The sequence below is a fragment of the Anthonomus grandis genome, chromosome 16 (assembly GCF_022605725.1).
Source record: "Anthonomus grandis grandis chromosome 16, icAntGran1.3, whole genome shotgun sequence".
Classification (NCBI taxonomy): Eukaryota; Metazoa; Arthropoda; class Insecta; order Coleoptera; family Curculionidae; genus Anthonomus; species Anthonomus grandis.
In genome coordinates, this window is record NC_065561.1 from 18,266,256 (window position 1) to 18,287,759 (window position 21,504).

A 21,504-nucleotide genomic window follows, 5' to 3' on the forward strand; every position below is an offset into this window, starting at 1 on the left:
TTTTGGGCTCAAAAACGGGGTCAAAAATTGACTTTTTTACGAATTTTCAAAGTGCTATAATTCCACTTGTTCTGGTCGAATTCCGTTATAATCCGGTGTTTTCGTAATTTAGGTGATAAGAATAAGCCACTGATAGGGGTTTCTATAGCTAATTTCGGGTTTAAAGAAAATCGATTTTTCGCATTTTCAAAGTGCTGTAATTCCCTTAGTTTTTCTCGAAACTCATTATAACCCGGTGTTTTCGTGTTGTAGGTGATGGGAACAAGCCGCTGGTATAGTTAGTTCAAACTCGAAAAAAATCAATTTTTGGTGAAAAATTCGATACGGGGGGGTATACCCTTAAAATGAAAAATCCCAAACATTGGAGATCTATATCTGGGCTTCTATGGGCATAATCGGGAAAATTCCAACGGTTTTGACTTAGTTTCGTCCTTCTGAATCCAACGAGACCATCCGCAAGGTCGTAGCTCCCATATTAGCTGAGATCTTGCATTTTTGTAGCCCATTTTTGGGCTCAAAAACGGGGTCAAAAATTGACTTTTTTACGAATTTTCAAAGTGCTATAATTCCACTTGTTCTGGTCGAATTTCGTTATAATCCGGTGTTTTCGTAATGTAGGTGATGGGAATAAGCCGCTGATAGGGATTTCTATAGCTAATTTCGGGTTTAAAGAAAATCGATTTTTCGCATTTTCAAAGTGCTGTAATTCCCTTAGTTTTTCTCGAAACTCATTATAACCCGGTGTTTTCGTGTTGTAGGTGATGGGAACAAGCCGCTGGTATAGTTAGTTCAAATTCGAAAAAAATCAATTTTTGGTGAAAAATTCGATACGGGGGGGTATACCCTTAAAATGAAAAATCCCAAACTTTGGAGGTCCATATCTCGGCTTCTATGGGCACTATCGGGAAAATTCCAACGGTTTTGACTTAGTTTCGTCCTTCTGAATCCAACGAGACCATCCGCAAGGTCGTAGCTCCCATATTAGCTGAGATCTCGCATTTTTGTAGCCCATTTTTGGGCTCAAAAACGGGGTCGAAAATTGACTTTTTTACGAATTTTCAAAGTGCTATAATTCCACTTGTTCTGGTCGAATTCCGTTATAATCCGGTGTTTTCGTAATTTAGGTGATAAGAATAAGCCACTGATAGGGGTTTCTATAGCTAATTTCGGGTTTAAAGAAAATCGATTTTTCGCATTTTCAAAGTGCTGTAATTTTCTTAGTTTTTCTCGAAACTCATTATAACCCGGTGTTTTCGTGTTGTAGGTGATGGGAACAAGCCGCTGGTATAGTTAGTTCAAATTCGAAAAAAATCAATTTTTGGTGAAAAATTCGATACGGGGGGGTATACCCTTAAAATGAAAAATCCCAAACTTTGGAGGTCCATATCTCGGCTTCTATGGGCACTATCGGGAAAATTCCAACGGTTTTGACTTAGTTTCGTCCTTCTGAATCCAACGAGACCATCCGCAAGGTCGTACACATCTCGTGAGAGTCTGAGATCTCGCATTTTTGTAGCCCATTTTTGGGCTCAAAAACGGGGTCGAAAATTGACTTTTTTACGAATGTTCAAAGTGCTATAATTCCACTTGTTCTGGTCGAATTCCGTTATAATCCGGTGTTTTCGTAATTTAGGTGATGGGAATAAGCCGCTGATAGGGATTTCTATAGCTAATTTCGGGTTTAAAGAAAATCGATTTTTCGCATTTTCAAAGTGCTATAATTCCCTTAGTTTTTCTCGAAACTCATTATAACCCGGTGTTATCGTGTTGTAGGTGATGGGAACAAGCCGCTGGTATAGTTAGTTCAAATTCGAAAAAAATCAATTTTTGGTGAAAAATTCGATACTGGGGGTATACCCTTAAAATGAAAAATCCCAAACTTTGGAGGTCCATATCTCGGCTTCTATGGGCACTATCGGGAAAATTCCAACGGTTTTGACTTAGTTTCGTCCTTCTGAATCCAACGAGACTATCCGTAAGGTCGTAGCTCTTATATTAGCTGAGATCTCGCATTTTTGTAGCCCATTTTTGGGCTCAAAAACGGGGTCGAAAATTGACTTTTTTACGAATTTTCAAAGTGCTATAATTCCACTTGTTCTGGTCGAATTCCGTTATAATCCGGTGTTTTCGTAATGTAGGTGATGGGAATAAGCCACTGATAGGGGTTTCTATAGCTAATTTCGGGTTTAAAGAAAATCGATTTTTCGCATTTTCAAAGTGCTGTAATTCCCTTAGTTTTTCTCGAAACTCATTATAACCCGGTGTTTTCGTGTTGTAGGTGATGGGAACAAGCCGCTGGTATAGTTAGTTCAAATTCGAAAAAAATCAATTTTTGGTGAAAAATTCGATACGGGGGGGTATACCCTTAAAATGAAAAATCCCAAACTTTGGAGGTCCATATCTCGGCTTCTATGGGCACTATCGGGAAAATTCCAACGGTTTTGTCTTAGTTTCGTCCTTCTGAATCCAACGAGACCATCCGCAAGGTCGTAGCTCTTATATTAGCTGAGATCTCGCATTTTTGTAGCCCATTTTTGGGCTCAAAAACGGGGTCGAAAATTGACTTTTTTACGAATTTTCAAAGTGCTATAATTCCACTTGTTCTGGTCGAATTCCGTCATAATCCGGTGTTTTCGTAATTTAGGTGATGGGAATAAGCCACTGATAGGGGTTTCCATAGCTAATTTCGGGTTTAAAGAAAATCGATTTTTCGCATTTTCAAAGTGCTGTAATTCCCTTAGTTTTTCTCGAAACTCATTATAACCCGGTGTTTTCGTGTTGTAGGTGATGGGAACAAGCCGCTGGTATAGTTAGTTCAAATTCGAAAAAAATCAATTTTTGGTGAAAAATTCGATACGGGGGGGTATACCCTTAAAATGAAAAATCCCAAACTTTGGAGGTCCATATCTCGGCTTCTATGGGCACTATCGGGAAAATTTTAACGGTTTTGTCTTAGTTTCGTCCTTCTGAATCCAACGAGACCATCCGCAAGGTCGTAGCTCCCATATTAGCTGAGATCTCGCATTTTTGTAGCCCATTTTTGGGCTCAAAAACGGGGTCGAAAATTGACTTTTTTACGAATGTTCAAAGTGCTATAATTCCACTTGTTCTGGTCGAATTCCGTTATAATCCGGTGTTTTCGTAATTTAGGTGATAAGAATAAGCCACTGATACGGGTTTCTATAGCTAATTTCGGATTTAAAGAAAATCGATTTTTCGCATTTTCAAAGTGCTGTAATTCCCTTAGTTTTTCTCGAAACTCATTATAACCCGGTGTTTTCGTGTTGTAGGTGATGGGAACAAGCCGCTGGTATAGTTAGTCCAAATTCGAAAAAAATCAATTTTTGGTGAAAAATTTGATACGGGGGGTATACCCTTAAAATGAAAAATCCCAAACTTTGGAGGTCCATATCTCGGCTTCTATGGGCACTATCGGGAAAATTCCAACGGTTTTGACTTAGTTTCGTCCTTCTGAATCCAACGAGACCATCCGCAAGGTCGTAGCTCTTATATTAGCTGAGATCTCGCATTTTTGTAGCCCATTTTTGGGCTCAAAAACGGGGTCGAAAATTGACTTTTTTACGAATTTTCAAAGTGCTATAATTCCACTTGTTCTGGTCGAATTCCGTTATAATCCGGTGTTTTCGTAATTTAGGTGATAAGAATAAGCCACTGATAGGGATTTCTATAGCTAATTTCGGGTTTAAAGAAAATCGATTTTTCGCATTTTCAAAGTGCTGTAATTCCCTTAGTTTTTCTCGAAACTCATTATAACCCGGTGTTTTCGTGTTGTAGGTGATGGGAACAAGCCGCTGGTATAGTTAGTTCAAATTCGAAAAAAATCAATTTTTGGTGAAAAATTTGATACGGGGGGTATACCCTTAAAATGAAAAATCCCAAACTTTGGAGGTCCATATCTCGGCTTCTATGGGCACTATCGGGAAAATTCCAACGGTTTTGACTTAGTTTCGTCCTTCTGAATCCAACGAGACCATCCGCAAGGTCGTAGCTCTTATATTAGCTGAGATCTCGCATTTTTGTAGCCCATTTTTGGGCTCAAAAACGGGGTCGAAAATTGACTTTTTTACGAATGTTCAAAGTGCTATAATTCCACTTGTTCTGGTCGAATTCCGTTATAATCCGGTGTTTTCGTAATTTAGGTGATAAGAATAAGCCACTGATACGGGTTTCTATAGCTAATTTCGGGTTTAAAGAAAATCGATTTTTCGCATTTTCAAAGTGCTGTAATTCCCTTAGTTTTTCTCGAAACTCATTATAACCCGGTGTTTTCGTGTTGTAGGTGATGGGAACAAGCCGCTGGTATAGTTAGTTCAAATTCGAAAAAAATCAATTTTTGGTGAAAAATTCGATACGGGGGGGTATACCCTTAAAATGAAAAATCTCAAACTTTGGAGGTCCATATCTCGGCTTCTATGGGCACTATCGGGAAAATTCCAACGGTTTTGACTTAGTTTCGTCCTTCTGAATCCAACGAGACCATCCGCAAGGTCGTAGCTCTTATATTAGCTGAGATCTCACATTTTTGTAGCCCATTTTTGGGCTCAAAAACGGGGTCGAAAATTGACTTTTTTACGAATTTTCAAAGTGCTATAATTCCACTTGTTCTGGTCGAATTCCGTTATAATCCGGTGTTTTCGTAATGTAGGTGATGGGAATAAGCCACTGATAGGGGTTTCTATAGCTAATTTCGGGTTTAAAGAAAATCGATTTTTCGCATTTTCAAAGTGCTGTAATTCCCTTAGTTTTTCTCGCAACTCATTATAACCCGGTGTTTTCGTGTTGTAGGTGATGGGAACAAGCCGCTGGTATAGTTAGTTCAAATTCGAAAAAAATCAATTTTTGGTGAAACACATCTCGTGAGAGTGTATACCCTTAAAATGAAAAATCCCAAACTTTGGAGGTCCATATCTCGGCTTCTATGGGCACTATCGGGAAAATTCCAACGGTTTTGACTTAGTTTCGTCCTTCTGAATCCAACGAGACCATCCGCAAGGTCGTAGCTCTTATATTAGCTGAGATCTCGCATTTTTGTAGCCCATTTTTGGGCTCAAAAACGGGGTCGAAAATTGACTTTTTTACGAATTTTCAAAGTGCTATAATTCCACTTGTTCTGGTCGAATTCCGTTATATTCCGGTGTTTTCGTAATGTAGGTGATGGGAATAAGCCGCTGATAGGGATTTCTATAGCTAATTTCGGGTTTAAAGAAGATCGATTTTTCGCATTTTCAAAGTGCTGTAATTCCCTTAGTTTTTCTCGAAACTCATTATAACCCGGTGTTTTCGTGTTGTAGGTGATGGAAACAAGCCGCTGGTATAGTTAGTTCAAATTCGAAAAAAATCAATTTTTGGTGAAAAATTCGATACGGGGGGGTATACCCTTAAAATGAAAAATCCCAAACTTTGGAGGTCCATATCTCGGCTTCTATGGGCACTATCGGGAAAATTCCAACGGTTTTGACTTAGTTTCGTCCTTCTGAATCCAACGAGACCATCCGCAAGGTCGTAGCTCTTATATTAGCTGAGATCTCGCATTTTTGTAGCCCATTTTTGGGCTCAAAAACGGGGTCGAAAATTGACTTTTTTACGAATGTTCAAAGTGCTATAATTCCACTTGTTCTGGTCGAATTCCGTTATAATCCGGTGTTTTCGTAATTTAGGTGATAAGAATAAGCCACTGATACGGGTTTCTATAGCTAATTTCGGGTTTAAAGAAAATCGATTTTTCGCATTTTCAAAGTGCTGTAATTCCCTTAGTTTTTCTCGAAACTCATTATAACCCGGTGTTTTCGTGTTGTAGGTGATGGAAACAAGCCGCTGGTATAGTTAGTTCAAATTCGAAAAAAATCAATTTTTGGTGAAAAATTCGATACGGGGGGGTATACCCTTAAAATGAAAAATCCCAAACTTTGGAGGTCCATATCTCGGCTTCTATGGGCACTATCGGGAAAATTCCAACGGTTTTGACTTAGTTTCGTTCTTCTGAATCCAACGAGACCATCCGCAAGGTCGTAGCTCTTATATTAGCTGAGATCTCGCATTTTTGTAGCCCATTTTTGGGCTTAAAAACGGGGTCGAAAATTGACTTTTTTACGAATTTTCAAAGTGCTATAATTCCACTTGTTCTGGTCGAATTCCGTTATAATCCGGTGTTTTCGTAATGTAGGTGATGGGAATAAGCCGCTGATAGGGATTTCTATAGCTAATTTCGGGTTTAAAGAAAATCGATTTTTCGCATTTTCAAAGTGCTATAATTCCCTTAGTTTTTCTCGAAACTCATTATAACCCGGTGTTTTCGTGTTGTAGGTGATGGAAACAAGCCGCTGGTATAGTTAGTTCAAATTCGAAAAAAATCAATTTTTGGTGAAAAATTCGATACGGGGGGGTATACCCTTAAAATGAAAAATCCCAAACTTTGGAGGTCCATATCTCGGCTTCTATGGGCACTATCGGGAAAATTCCAACGGTTTTGACTTAGTTTCGTCCTTCTGAATCCAACGAGACCATCCGCAAGGTCGTAGCTCCCATATTAGCTGAGATCTCGCATTTTTGTAGCCCATTTTTGGGCTCAAAAACGGGGTCGAAAATTGACTTTTTTACGAATTTTCAAAGTGCTATAATTCCACTTGTTCTGGTCGAATTCCGTTATATTCCGGTGTTTTCGTAATGTAGGTGATGGGAATAAGCCGCTGATAGGGATTTCTATAGCTAATTTCGGGTTTAAAGAAAATCGATTTTTCGCATTTTCAAAGTGCTATAATTCCCTTAGTTTTTCTCGAAACTCATTATAACCCGGTGTTTTCGTGTTGTAGGTGATGGAAACAAGCCGCTGGTATAGTTAGTTCAAATTCGAAAAAAATCAATTTTTGGTGAAAAATTCGATACGGGGGGGTATACCCTTAAAATGAAAAATCCCAAACTTTGGAGGTCCATATCTCGGCTTCTATGGGCACTATCGGGAAAATTCCAACGGTTTTGACTTAGTTTCGTTCTTCTGAATCCAACGAGACCATCCGCAAGGTCGTAGCTCTTATATTAGCTGAGATCTCGCATTTTTGTAGCCCATTTTTGGGCTTAAAAACGGGGTCGAAAATTGACTTTTTTACGAATTTTCAAAGTGCTATAATTCCACTTGTTCTGGTCGAATTCCGTTATAATCCGGTGTTTTCGTAATGTAGGTGATGGGAATAAGCCGCTGATAGGGATTTCTATAGCTAATTTCGGGTTTAAAGAAAATCGATTTTTCGCATTTTCAAAGTGCTATAATTCCCTTAGTTTTTCTCGAAACTCATTATAACCCGGTGTTTTCGTGTTGTAGGTGATGAGAACAAGCCGCTGGTATAGTTAGTTCAAATTCGAAAAAAATCAATTTTTGGTGAAAAATTCGATACGGGGGCGTATACCCTTAAAATGAAAATCCCAAATTTTGGAGGTCCATATCTCGGCTTCTATGGGCACTATCGGGAAAATTCCAACGGTTTTGACTTAGTTTCGTTCTTCTGAATCCAACGAGACCATCCGCAAGGTCGTAGCTCTTATATTAGCTGAGATCTCGCATTTTTGTAGCCCATTTTTGGGCTCAAAAACGGGGTCGAAAATTGACTTTTTTACGAATGTTCAAAGTGCTATAATTCCACTTGTTCTGGTCGAATTCCGTTATAATCCGGTGTTTTCGTAATTTAGGTGATAAGAATAAGCCACTGATACGGGTTTCTATAGCTAATTTCGGGTTTAAAGAAAATCGATTTTTCGCATTTTCAAAGTGCTGTAATTCCCTTAGTTTTTCTCGAAACTCATTATAACCCGGTGTTTTCGTGTTGTAGGTGATGGAAACAAGCCGCTGGTATAGTTAGTTCAAATTCGAAAAAAATCAATTTTTGGTGAAAAATTCGATACGGGGGGGTATACCCTTAAAATGAAAAATCCCAAACTTTGGAGGTCCATATCTCGGCTTCTATGGGCACTATCGGGAAAATTCCAACGGTTTTGACTTAGTTTCGTCCTTCTGAATCCAACGAGACCATCCGCAAGGTCGTAGCTACCATATTAGCTGAGATCTCGCATTTTTGTAGCCCATTTTTGGACTCAAAAACGGGGTCGAAAATTGACTTTTTTACGAATTTTCAAAGTGCTGTAATTCCAATTGTTCTGGTCGAATTCCGTCATAATCCGGTGTTTTCGTAATTTAGGTGATGGGAATAAGCCGCTGATAGGGATTTCTATAGCTAATTTCGGGTTTAAAGAAAATCGATTTTTTGCATTTTCAAAGTGCTGTAATTCCCTTAGTTTTTCTCGAAAGTCATTATAACCCGGTGTTTTCGTGTTGTAGGTGATGGGAACAAGCCGCTGGTATAGTTAGTTCAAATTCGAAAAAAATCAATTTTTGGTGAAAAATTCGATACGGGGGGGTATACCCTTAAAATGAAAAATCCCAAACTTTGGAGGTCCATATCTCGGCTTCTATGGGCACTATCGGGAAAATTCCAACGGTTTTGACTTAGTTTCGTCCTTCTGAATCCAACGAGACCATCCGCAAGGTCGTAGCTCCCATATTAGCTGAGATCTCGCATTTTTGTAGCCCATTTTTGGGCTCAAAAACGGGGTCGAAAATTGACTTTTTTACGAATGTTCAAAGTGCTATAATTCCACTTGTTCTTGTCGAATTCCGTTATAATCCGGTGTTTTCGTAATTTAGGTGATAAGAATAAGCCACTGATAGGGATTTCTATAGCTAATTTCGGGTTTAAAGAAAATCGATTTTTCGCATTTTCAAAGTGCTGTAATTCCCTTAGTTTTTCTCGAAACTCATTATAACCCGGTGTTTTCGTGTTGTAGGTGATGGGAACAAGCCGCTGGTATAGTTAGTTCAAATTCGAAAAAAATCAATTTTTGGTGAAAAATTTGATACGGGGGGGTATACCCTTAAAATGAAAAATCCCAAACTTTGGAGGTCCATATCTCGGCTTCTATGGGCACTATCGGGAAAATTCCAACGGTTTTGACTTAGTTTCGTCCTTCTGAATCCAACGAGACCATCCGCAAGGTCGTAGCTACCATATTAGCTGAGATCTCGCATTTTTGTAGCCCATTTTTGGGCTCAAAAACGGGGTCGAAAATTGACTTTTTTACGAATGTTCAAAGTGCTATAATTCCACTTGTTCTGGTCGAATTCCGTTATAATCCGGTGTTTTCGTAATTTAGGTGATAAGAATAAGCCACTGATACGGGTTTCTATAGCTAATTTCGGGTTTAAAGAAAATCGATTTTTCGCATTTTCAAAGTGCTGTAATTCCCTTAGTTTTTCTCGAAACTCATTATAACCCGGTGTTTTCGTGTTGTAGGTGATGGGAACAAGCCGCTAGTATAGTTAGTTCAAATCCGAAAAAAATCAATTTTTGGTGAAAAATTTGATACGGGGGGGTATACCCTTAAAATGAAAAATCCCAAACTTTGGAGGTCCATATCTCGGCTTCTATGGGCACTATCGGGAAAATTCCAACGGTTTTGACTTAGTTTCGTCCTTCTGAATCCAACGAGACCATCCGCAAGGTCGTAGCTCTTATATTAGCTGAGATCTCGCATTTTTGTAGCCCATTTTTGGGCTCAAAAACGGGGTCGAAAATTGACTTTTTTACGAATTTTCAAAGTGCTATAATTCCACTTGTTCTGGTCGAATTCCGTTATAATCCGGTGTTTTCGTAATGTAGGTGATGGGAATAAGCCGCTGATAGGGATTTCTATAGCTAATTTCGGGTTTAAAGAAAATCGATTTTTCGCATTTTCAAAGTGCTATAATTCCCTTAGTTTTTCTCGAAACTCATTATAACCCGGTGTTTTCGTGTTGTAGGTGATGGGAACAAGCCGCTGGTATAGTTAGTTCAAATTCGAAAAAAATCAATTTTTGGTGAAAAATTCGATACGGGGGGGTATACCCTTAAAATGAAAAATCCCAAACTTTGGAGGTCCATATCTCGGCTTCTATGGGCACTATCGGGAAAATTCCAACGGTTTTGACTTAGTTTCGTCCTTCTGAATCCAACGAGACCATCCGCAAGGTCGTAGCTCCCATATTAGCTGAGATCTCGCATTTTTGTAGCCCATTTTTGGGCTCAAAAACGGGGTCGAAAATTGACTTTTTTACGAATGTTCAAAGTGCTATAATTCCACTTGTTCTTGTCGAATTCCGTTATAATCCGGTGTTTTCGTAATTTAGGTGATAAGAATAAGCCACTGATAGGGATTTCTATAGCTAATTTCGGGTTTAAAGAAAATCGATTTTTCGCATTTTCAAAGTGCTGTAATTCCCTTAGTTTTTCTCGAAACTCATTATAACCCGGTGTTTTCGTGTTGTAGGTGATGGGAACAAGCCGCTGGTATAGTTAGTTCAAATTCGAAAAAAATCAATTTTTGGTGAAAAATTTGATACGGGGGGGTATACCCTTAAAATGAAAAATCCCAAACTTTGGAGGTCCATATCTCGGCTTCTATGGGCACTATCGGGAAAATTCCAACGGTTTTGACTTAGTTTCGTCCTTCTGAATCCAACGAGACCATCCGCAAGGTCGTAGCTACCATATTAGCTGAGATCTCGCATTTTTGTAGCCCATTTTTGGGCTCAAAAACGGGGTCGAAAATTGACTTTTTTACGAATGTTCAAAGTGCTATAATTCCACTTGTTCTGGTCGAATTCCGTTATAATCCGGTGTTTTCGTAATTTAGGTGATAAGAATAAGCCACTGATACGGGTTTCTATAGCTAATTTCGGGTTTAAAGAAAATCGATTTTTCGCATTTTCAAAGTGCTGTAATTCCCTTAGTTTTTCTCGAAACTCATTATAACCCGGTGTTTTCGTGTTGTAGGTGATGGGAACAAGCCGCTAGTATAGTTAGTTCAAATCCGAAAAAAATCAATTTTTGGTGAAAAATTTGATACGGGGGGGTATACCCTTAAAATGAAAAATCCCAAACTTTGGAGGTCCATATCTCGGCTTCTATGGGCACTATCGGGAAAATTCCAACGGTTTTGACTTAGTTTCGTCCTTCTGAATCCAACGAGACCATCCGCAAGGTCGTAGCTCTTATATTAGCTGAGATCTCGCATTTTTGTAGCCCATTTTTGGGCTCAAAAACGGGGTCGAAAATTGACTTTTTTACGAATTTTCAAAGTGCTATAATTCCACTTGTTCTGGTCGAATTCCGTTATAATCCGGTGTTTTCGTAATGTAGGTGATGGGAATAAGCCACTGATACGGGTTTCTATAGCTAATTTCGGGTTTAAAGAAAATCGATTTTTCGCATTTTCAAAGTGCTGTAATTCCCTTAGTTTTTCTCGAAACTCATTATAACCCGGTGTTTTCGTGTTGTAGGTGATGGGAACAAGCCGCTGGTATAGTTAGTTCAAATTCGAAAAAAAATCAATTTTTGGTGAAAAATTCGATACGGGGGGGTATACCCTTAAAATGAAAAATCCCAAACTTTGGAGGTCCATATCTCGGCTTCTATGGGCACTATCGGGAAAATTCCAACGGTTTTGACTTAGTTTCGTCCTTCTGAATCCAACGAGACCATCCGCAAGGTCGTAGCTCCCATATTAGCTGAGATCTCGCATTTTTGTAGCCCATTTTTGGGCTCAAAAACGGGGTCGAAAATTGACTTTTTTACGAATGTTCAAAGTGCTATAATTCCACTTGTTCTGGTCGAATTCCGTTATAATCCGGTGTTTTCGTAATGTAGGTGATGGGAATAAGCCACAGATAGGGGTTTCTATAGCTAATTTCGGGTTTAAAGAAAATCGATTTTTCGCATTTTCAAAGTGCTGTAATTCCCTTAGTTTTTCTCGAAACTCATTATAACCCGATGTTTTCGTGTTGTAGGTGATGGGAACAAGCCGCTGGTATAGTTAGTTCAAATTCGAAAAAAATCAATTTTTGGTGAAAAATTCGATACGGGGGGGTATACCCTTAAAATGAAAAATCCCAAACTTTGGAGGTCCATATCTCGGCTTCTATGGGCACTATCGGGAAAATTCCAACGGTCTTGACTTAGTTTCGTCCTTCTGAATCCAACGAGACCATCCGCAAGGTCGTAGCTCTTATATTAGCTGAGATCTCGCATTTTTGTAGCCCATTTTTGGGCTCAAAAACGGGGTCGAAAATTGACTTTTTTACGAATTTTCAAAGTGCTATAATTCCACTTGTTCTGGTCGAATTCCGTTATAATCCGGTGTTTTCGTAATGTAGGTGATGGGAATAAGCCACAGATAGGGGTTTCTATAGCTAATTTCGGGTTTAAAGAAAATCGATTTTTCGCATTTTCAAAGTGCTGTAATTTCCTTAGTTTTTCTCGAAACTCATTATAACCCGGTGTTTTCGTGTTGTAGGTGATGGGAACAAGCCGCTGGTATAGTTAGTTCAAATTCGAAAAAAATCAATTTTTGGTGAAAAATTCGATACGGGGGGGTATACCCTTAAAATGAAAAATCCCAAACTTTGGAGGTCCATATCTCGGCTTCTATGGGCACTATCGGGAAAATTCCAACGGTTTTGACTTAGTTTCGTCCTTCTGAATCCAACGCGACCATGCGCAAGGTCGTAGCTCTTATATTAGCTGAGATCTCGCATTTTTGTAGCCCATTTTTGGGCTCAAAAACGGGGTCGAAAATTGACTTTTTTACGAATGTTCAAAGTGCTATAATTCCACTTGTTCTGGTCGAATTCCGTTATAATCCGGTGTTTTCGTAATTTAGGTGATGGGAATAAGCCGCTGATAGGGATTTCTATAGCTAATTTCGGGTTTAAAGAAAATCGATTTTTCGCATTTTCAAAGTGCTGTAATTCCCTTAGTTTTTCTCGAAACTCATTATAACCCGGTGTTTTCGTGTTGTAGGTGATGGGAACAAGCCGCTGGTATAGTTAGTTCAAATTCGAAAAAAATCAATTTTTGGTGAAAAATTTGATACGGGGGGGTATACCCTTAAAATGAAAAATCCCAAACTTTGGAGGTCCATATCTCGGCTTCTATGGGCACTATCGGGAAAATTCCAACGGTTTTGACTTAGTTTCATCCTTCTGAATCCAACGAGACCATCCGCAAGGTCGTAGCTCTTATATTAGCTGAGATCTCGCATTTTTGTAGCCCATTTTTGGGCTCAAAAACGGGGTCGAAAATTGACTTTTTTACGAATGTTCAAAGTGCTATAATTCCACTTGTTCTGGTCGAATTCCGTTATAATCCGGTGTTTTCGTAATTTAGGTGATAAGAATAAGCCACTGATACGGGTTTCTATAGCTAATTTCGGGTTTAAAGAAAATCGATTTTTCGCATTTTCAAAGTGCTGTAATTCCCTTAGTTTTTCTCGAAACTCATTATAACCCGGTGTTTTCGTGTTGTAGGTGATGGGAACAAGCCGCTGGTATAGTTAGTTCAAATTCGAAAAAAATCAATTTTTGGTGAAAAATTTGATACGGGGGGGTATGCCCTTAAAATGAAAAATCCCAAACTTTGGAGGTCCATATCTCGGCTTCTATGGGCACTATCGGGAAAATTCCAACGGTTTTGTCTTAGTTTCGTCCTTCTGAATCCAACGAGACCATCCGCAAGGTCGTAGCTCTTATATTAGCTGAGATCTCGCATTTTTGTAGCCCATTTTTGGGCTCAAAAACGGGGTCGAAAATTGACTTTTTTACGAATTTTCAAAGTGCTATAATTCCACTTGTTCTGGTCGAATTCCGTTATATTCCGGTGTTTTCGTAATGTAGGTGATGGGAATAAGCCGCTGATAGGGATTTCTATAGCTAATTTCGGGTTTAAAGAAAATCGATTTTTCGCATTTTCAAAGTGCTGTAATTCCCTTAGTTTTTCTCGAAACTCATTATAACCCGGTGTTTTCGTGTTGTAGGTGATGGGAACAAGCCGCTGGTATAGTTAGTTCAAATTCGAAAAAAATCAATTTTTGGTGAAAAATTTGATACGGGGGGGTATGCCCTTAAAATGAAAAATCCCAAACTTTGGAGGTCCATATCTCGGCTTCTATGGGCACTATCGGGAAAATTCCAACGGTTTTGTCTTAGTTTCGTCCTTCTAAATCCAACGAGACCATCCGCAAGGTCGTAGCTCTTATATTAGCTGAGATCTCGCATTTTTGTAGCCCATTTTTGGGCTCAAAAACGGGGTCGAAAATTGACTTTTTTACGAATGTTCAAAGTGCTATAATTCCACTTGTTCTGGTCGAATTCCGTTATAATCCGGTGTTTTCGTACTTTAGGTGATAAGAATAAGCCACTGATACGGGTTTCTATAGCTAATTTCGGGTTTAAAGAAAATCGATTTTTCGCATTTTCAAAGTGCTATAATTCCCTTAGTTTTTCTCGAAACTCATTATAACCCGGTGTTTTCGTGTTGTAGGTGATGGGAACAAGCCGCTGGTATAGTTAGTTCAAATTCGAAAAAAATCAATTTTTGGTGAAAAATTCGATACGGGGGGGTATACCCTTAAAATGAAAAATCCCAAACTTTGGAGGTCCATATCTCGGCTTCTATGGGCACTATCGGGAAAATTCCAACGGTTTTGACTTAGTTTCGTCCTTCTGAATCCAACAAGACCATCCGCAAGGTCGTAGCTCCCATATTAGCTGAGATCTCGCATTTTTGTAGCCCATTTTTGGGCTCAAAAACGGGGTCGAAAATTGACTTTTTTACGAATGTTCAAAGTGCTATAATTCCACTTGTTCTGGTCGAATTCCGTTATAATCCGGTGTTTTCGTAATTTAGGTGATGGGAATAAGCCGCTGATAGGGATTTCTATAGCTAATTTCGGGTTTAAAGAAAATCGATTTTTCGCATTTTCAAAGTGCTGTAATTCCCTTAGTTTTTCTCGAAACTCATTATAACCCGGTGTTTTCGTGTTGTAGGTGATGGGAACAAGCCGCTGGTATAGTTAGTTCAAATTCGAAAAAAATCAATTTTTGGTGAAAAATTTGATACGGGGGGGTATACCCTTAAAATGAAAAATCCCAAACTTTGGAGGTCCATATCTCGGCTTCTATGGGCACTATCGGGAAAATTCCAACGGTTTTGACTTAGTTTCATCCTTCTGAATCCAACGAGACCATCCGCAAGGTCGTAGCTCTTATATTAGCTGAGATCTCGCATTTTTGTAGCCCATTTTTGGGCTCAAAAACGGGGTCGAAAATTGACTTTTTTACGAATGTTCAAAGTGCTATAATTCCACTTGTTCTGGTCGAATTCCGTTATAATCCGGTGTTTTCGTAATTTAGGTGATAAGAATAAGCCACTGATAGGGGTTTCTATAGCTAATTTCGGGTTTAAAGAAAATCGATTTTTCGCATTTTCAAAGTGCTGTAATTCCCTTAGTTTTTCTCGAAACTCATTATAACCCGGTATTTTCGTGTTGTAGGTGATGGGAACAAGCCGCTGGTATAGTTAGTTCAAATTCGAAAAAAATCAATTTTTGGTGAAAAATTTGATACGGGGGGGTATGCCCTTAAAATGAAAAATCCCAAACTTTGGAGGTCCATATCTCGGCTTCTATGGGCACTATCGGGAAAATTCCAACGGTTTTGACTTAGTTTCGTCCTTCTGAATCCAACGAGACCATCCGCAAGGTCGTAGCTCCCATATTAGCTGAGATCTCGCATTTTTGTAGCCCATTTTTGGGCTCAAAAACGGGGTCGAAAATTGACTTTTTTACGAATTTTCAAAGTGCTATAATTCCACTTGTTCTGGTCGAATTCCGTTATAATCCGGTGTTTTCGTAATTTAGGTGATAAGAATAAGCCACTGATAGGGGTTTCTATAGCTAATTTCGGGTTTAAAGAAAATCGATTTTTCGCATTTTCAAAGTGCTGTAATTCCCTTAGTTTTTCTCGAAACTCATTATAACCCGGTGTTTTCGTGTTGTAGGTGATGGGAACAAGCCGCTGGTATAGTTAGTTCAAATTCGAAAAAAATCAATTTTTGGTGAAAAATTTGATACGGGGGGGTATGCCCTTAAAATGAAAAATCCCAAACTTTGGAGGTCCATATCTCGGCTTCTATGGGCACTATCGGGAAAATTCCAACGGTTTTGTCTTAGTTTCGTCCTTCTGAATCCAACGAGACCATCCGCAAGGTCGTAGCTCTTATATTAGCTGAGATCTCGCATTTTTGTAGCCCATTTTTGGGCTCAAAAACGGGGTCGAAAATTGACTTTTTTACGAATTTTCAAAGTGCTATAATTCCACTTGTTCTGGTCGAATTCCGTTATAATCCGGTGTTTTCGTAATTTAGGTGATAAGAATAAGCCACTGATAGGGGTTTCTATAGCTAATTTCGGGTTTAAAGAAAATCGATTTTTCGCATTTTCAAAGTGCTGTAATTCCCTTAGTTTTTCTCGAAACTCATTATAACCCGGTGTTTTCGTGTTGTAGGTGATGGGAACAAGCCGCTGGTATAGTTAGTTCAAATTCGAAAAAAATCAATTTTTGGTGAAAAATTCGATACGGGGGGGTATACCCTTAAAATGAAAAATCCCAAACTTTGGAGGTCCATATCTCGGCTTCTATGGGCACTATCGGGAAAATTCCAACGGTTTTGTCTTAGTTTCGTCCTTCTGAATCCAACGAGACCATCCGCAAGGTCGTAGCTCTTATATTAGCTGAGATCTCGCATTTTTGTAGCCCATTTTTGGGCTCAAAAACGGGGTCGAAAATTGACTTTTTTACGAATTTTCAAAGTGCTATAATTCCACTTGTTCTGGTCGAATTCCGTTATATTCCGGTGTTTTCGTAATGTAGGTGATGGGAATAAGCCGCTGATAGGGATTTCTATAGCTAATTTCGGGTTTAAAGAAAATCGATTTTTCGCATTTTCAAAGTGCTGTAATTCCCTTAGTTTTTCTCGAAACTCATTATAACCCGGTGTTTTCGTGTTGTAGGTGATGGGAACAAGCCGCTGGTATAGTTAGTTCAAATTCGAAAAAAATCAATTTTTGGTGAAAAATTTGATACGGGGGGGTATGCCCTTAAAATGGAAAATCCCAAACTTTGGAGGTCCATATCTCGGCTTCTATGGGCACTATCGGGAAAATTCCAACGGTTTTGACTTAGTTTCGTCCTTCTGAATCCAACGAGACCATCCGCAAGGTCGTAGCTCCCATATTAGCTGAGATCTCGCATTTTTGTAGCCCATTTTTGGGCTCAAAAACGGGGTCGAAAATTGACTTTTTCACGAATTTTCAAAGTGCTATAATTCCACTTGTTCTAATCGAATTCCGTCATAATCCGGTGTTTTCGTAATTTAGGTGATGGGAATAAGCCGCTGATAGGGATTTCTATAGCTAATTTCGGGTTTAAAGAAAATCGATTTTTCGCATTTTCAAAGTGCTGTAATTCCCTTAGTTTTTCTCGAAACTCATTATAACCCGGTGTTTTCGTGTTGTAGGTGATGGGAACAAGCCGCTGGTATAGTTAGTTCAAATTCGAAAAAAATCAATTTTTGGTGAAAAATTTGATACGGGGGGGTATGCCCTTAAAATGAAAAATCCCAAACTTTGGAGGTCCATATCTCGGCTTCTATGGGCACTATCGGGAAAATTCCAACGGTTTTGACTTAGTTTCGTCCTTCTGAATCCAACGAGACCATCCGCAAGGTCGTAGCTCTTATATTAGCTGAGATCTCGCATTTTTGTAGCCCATTTTTGGGCTCAAAAACGGGGTCGAAAATTGACTTTTTTACGAATTTTCAAAGTGCTATAATTCCACTTGTTCTGGTCGAATTCCGTTATAATCCGGTGTTTTCGTAATTTAGGAGATAAGAATAAGCCACTGATACGGGTTTCTATAGCTAATTTCGGGTTTAAAGAAAATCGATTTTTCGCATTTTCAAAGTGCTGTAATTCCCTTAGTTTTTCTCGAAACTCATTATAACCCGGTGTTTTCGTGTTGTAGGTGATGGGAACAAGCCGCTGGTATAGTTAGTTCAAATTCGAAAAAAATCAATTTTTGGTGAAAAATTTGATACGGGGGGGTATGCCCTTAAAATGGAAAATCCCAAACTTTGGAGGTCCATATCTCGGCTTCTATGGGCACTATCGGGAAAATTCCAACGGTTTTGACTTAGTTTCGTCCTTCTGAATCCAACGAGACCATCCGCAAGGTCGTAGCTCCCATATTAGCTGAGATCTCGCATTTTTGTAGCCCATTTTTGGGCTCAAAAACGGGGTCGAAAATTGACTTTTTCACGAATTTTCAAAGTGCTATAATTCCACTTGTTCTGGTCGAATTCCGTCATAATCCGGTGTTTTCGTAATTTAGGTGATGGGAATAAGCCGCTGATAGGGATTTCTATAGCTAATTTCGGGTTTAAAGAAAATCGATTTTTCGCATTTTCAAAGTGCTGTAATTCCCTTAGTTTTTCTCGAAACTCATTATAACCCGGTGTTTTCGTGTTGTAGGTGATGGGAACAAGCCGCTGGTATAGTTAGTTCAAATTCGAAAAAAATCAATTTTTGGTGAAAAATTCGATACGGGGGGGGTATACCCTTAAAATGAAAAATCCCAAACTTTGGAGGTCCATATCTCGGCTTCTATGGGCACTATCGGGAAAATTCCAACGGTTTTGACTTAGTTTCGTCCTTCTGAATCCAACGAGATCATCCGCAAGGTCGTAGCTCCCATATTAGCTGAGATCTCGCATTTTTGTAGCCCATTTTTGGGCTCAAAAACGGGGTCGAAAATTGACTTTTTCACGAATTTTCAAAGTGCTATAATTCCACTTGTTCTGGTCGAATTCCGTCATAATCCGGTGTTTTCGTAATTTAGGTGATGGGAATAAGCCGCTGATAGGGATTTCTATAGCTAATTTCGGGTTTAAAGAAAATCGATTTTTCGCATTTTCAAAGTGCTGTAATTCCCTTAGTTTTTCTCGAAACTCATTATAACCCGGTGTTTTCGTGTTGTAGGTGATGGGAACAAGCCGCTGGTATAGTTAGTTCAAATTCGAAAAAAATCAATTTTTGGTGAAAAATTTGATACGGGGGGGTATACCCTTAAAATGAAAAATCCCAAACTTTGGAGGTCCATATCTCGGCTTCTATGGGCACTATCGGGAAAATTCCAACGGTTTTGTCTTAGTTTCGTCCTTCTGAATCCAACGAGACCATCCGCAAGGTCGTAGCTCTTATATTAGCTGAGATCTCGCATTTTTGTAGCCCATTTTTGGGCTCAAAAACGGGGTCGAAAATTGACTTTTTTACGAATTTTCAAAGTGCTATAATCCCACTTGTTCTGGTCGAATTCCGTTATAATCCGGTGTTTTCGTAATTTAGGTGATAAGAATAAGCCACTGATACGGGTTTCTATAGCTAATTTCGGGTTTAAAGAAAATCGATTTTTCGCATTTTCAAAGTGCTGTAATTCCCTTAGTTTTTCTCGAAACTCATTATAACCCGGTGTTTTCGTGTTGTAGGTGATGGGAACAAGCCGCTGGTATAGTTAGGTCAAATTCGAAAAAAATCAATTTTTGGTGAAAAATTCGATACGGGGGGGTATACCCTTAAAATGAAAAATCCCAAACTTTGGAGGTCCATATCTCGGCTTCTATGGGCACTATCGGAAAAATTCCAACGGTTTTGACTTAGTTTCGTCCTTCTGAATCCAACGAGACCATCCGCAAGGTCGTAGCTCTTATATTAGCTGAGATCTCGCTTTTTTGTAGCCCATTTTTGGGCTCAAAAACGGGGTCGAAAATTGACTTTTTTACGAATTTTCAAAGTGCTATAATTCCACTTGTTCTGGTCGAATTCCGTTATAATCCGGTGTTTTCGTAATGTAGGTGATGGGAATAAGCCACTGATAGGGGTTTCTATAGCTAATTTCGGGTTTAAAGAAAATCGATTTTTCGCATTTTCAAAGTGCTGTAATTCCCTTAGTTTTTCTCGAAACTCATTATAACCCGGTGTTTTCGTGTTGTAGGTGATGGGAACAAGCCGCTGGTATAGTTAGTTCAAATTCGAAAAAAATCAATTTTTGGTGAAAAATTTGATACGGGGGGGTATACCCTTAAAATGAAAAATCCCAAACTTTGGAGGTCCATATCTCGGCTTCTATGGGCTCTATCGGGAAAATTCCAACGGTTTTGACTTAGTTTCGTCCTTCTGAATCCAACGAGACCATCCGCAAGGTCGTAGCTCCCATATTAGCTGAGATCTCGCATTTTTGTAGCCCATTTTTGGGCTCAAAAACGGGGTCGAAAATTGACTTTTTTACGAATTTTCAAAGTGCTATAATTCCACTTGTTCTGGTCGAATTCCGTTATATTCCGGTGTTTTCGTAATTTAGGTGATGGAAATAAGCCGCTGATAGGGATTTCTATAGCTAATTTCGGGTTTAAAGAAAATTGATTTTTCGCATTTTCAAAGTGCTGTAATTCCCTTAGTTTTTCTCGAAACTCATTATAACCCAGTGTTTTCGTGTTGTAGGTGATGGGAACAAGCCGCTGGTATAGTTAGTTCAAATTCGAAAAAAATCAATTTTTGGTGAAAAATTCGATACGGGGGGGTATACCCTTAAAATGAAAAATCCCAAACTTTGGAGGTCCATATCTCGGCTTCTATGGGCACTATCGGGAAAATTCCAACGGTTTTGACTTAGTTTCGTCCTTCTGAATCCAACGAGACCATCCGCAAGGTCGTAGCTCCCATATTAGCTGAGATCTCGCATTTTTGTAGCCCATTTTTGGGCTTAAAAACGGGGTCGAAAATTGACTTTTTTACGAATTTTCAAAGTGCTGTATTTCCACTTGTTCTGGTCGAATTCCGTCATAATCCGGTGTTTTCGTAATTTAGGTGATGGGAATAAGCCACTGATAGGGGTTTCTATAGCTAATTTCGGGTTTAAAGAAAATCGATTTTTCGCATTTTCAAAGTGCTGTAATTCCCTTAGTTTTTCTCGAAACTCATTATAACCCGGTGTTTTCGTGTTGTAGGTGATGGGAACAAGCCGCTGGTATAGTTAGTTCAAATTCGAAAAAAATCAATTTTTGGTGAAAAATTCGATACGGGGGGGTATACCCTTAAAATGAAAAATCCCAAATTTTGGAGGTCCATATCTCGGCTTCTATGGGCACTATCGGGAAAATTCCAACGGTTTTGACTTAGTTTCGTCCTTCTGAATCCAACGAGACCGTCCGCAAGGTCGTAGCTCTTATATTAGCTGAGATCTCGCATTTTTGTAGCCCATTTTTGGGCTCAAAAACGGGGTCGAAAATTGACTTTTTTACGAATTTTCAAAGTGCTATAATTCCACTTGTTCTGGTCGAATTCCGTCATAATCCGGTGTTTTCGTAATTTAGGTGATAAGAATAAGCCACTGATAGGGATTTCTATAGCTAATTTCGGGTTTAAAGAAAATCGATTTTTCGCATTTTCAAAGTGCTGTAATTCCCTTAGTTTTTCTCGAAACCCTTTATAACCCGGTGTTTTCGTGTTGTA

General features: G+C 39.0%; 1 protein-coding gene and 1 long non-coding RNA gene across 2 annotated transcripts in view; both read left to right on the forward strand.

The window, feature by feature from the left end:
* Positions 1-21,172, forward strand: part of LOC126745568 (uncharacterized) — a 22,979-nt gene extending 1,807 nt beyond the window's left edge. The window contains exons 2-3 of the long non-coding RNA XR_007663589.1: positions 2,487-2,644; positions 20,860-21,172. This is a non-coding gene — a long non-coding RNA (uncharacterized LOC126745568). The remainder of the gene's footprint in view (positions 1-2,486; positions 2,645-20,859) is intronic.
* LOC126745567 (uncharacterized) overlaps positions 1-21,504 on the forward strand; it is a 151,590-nt gene that overhangs the window by 90,233 nt on the left and 39,853 nt on the right. The gene's annotated exons all lie outside the window — the stretch shown is intronic.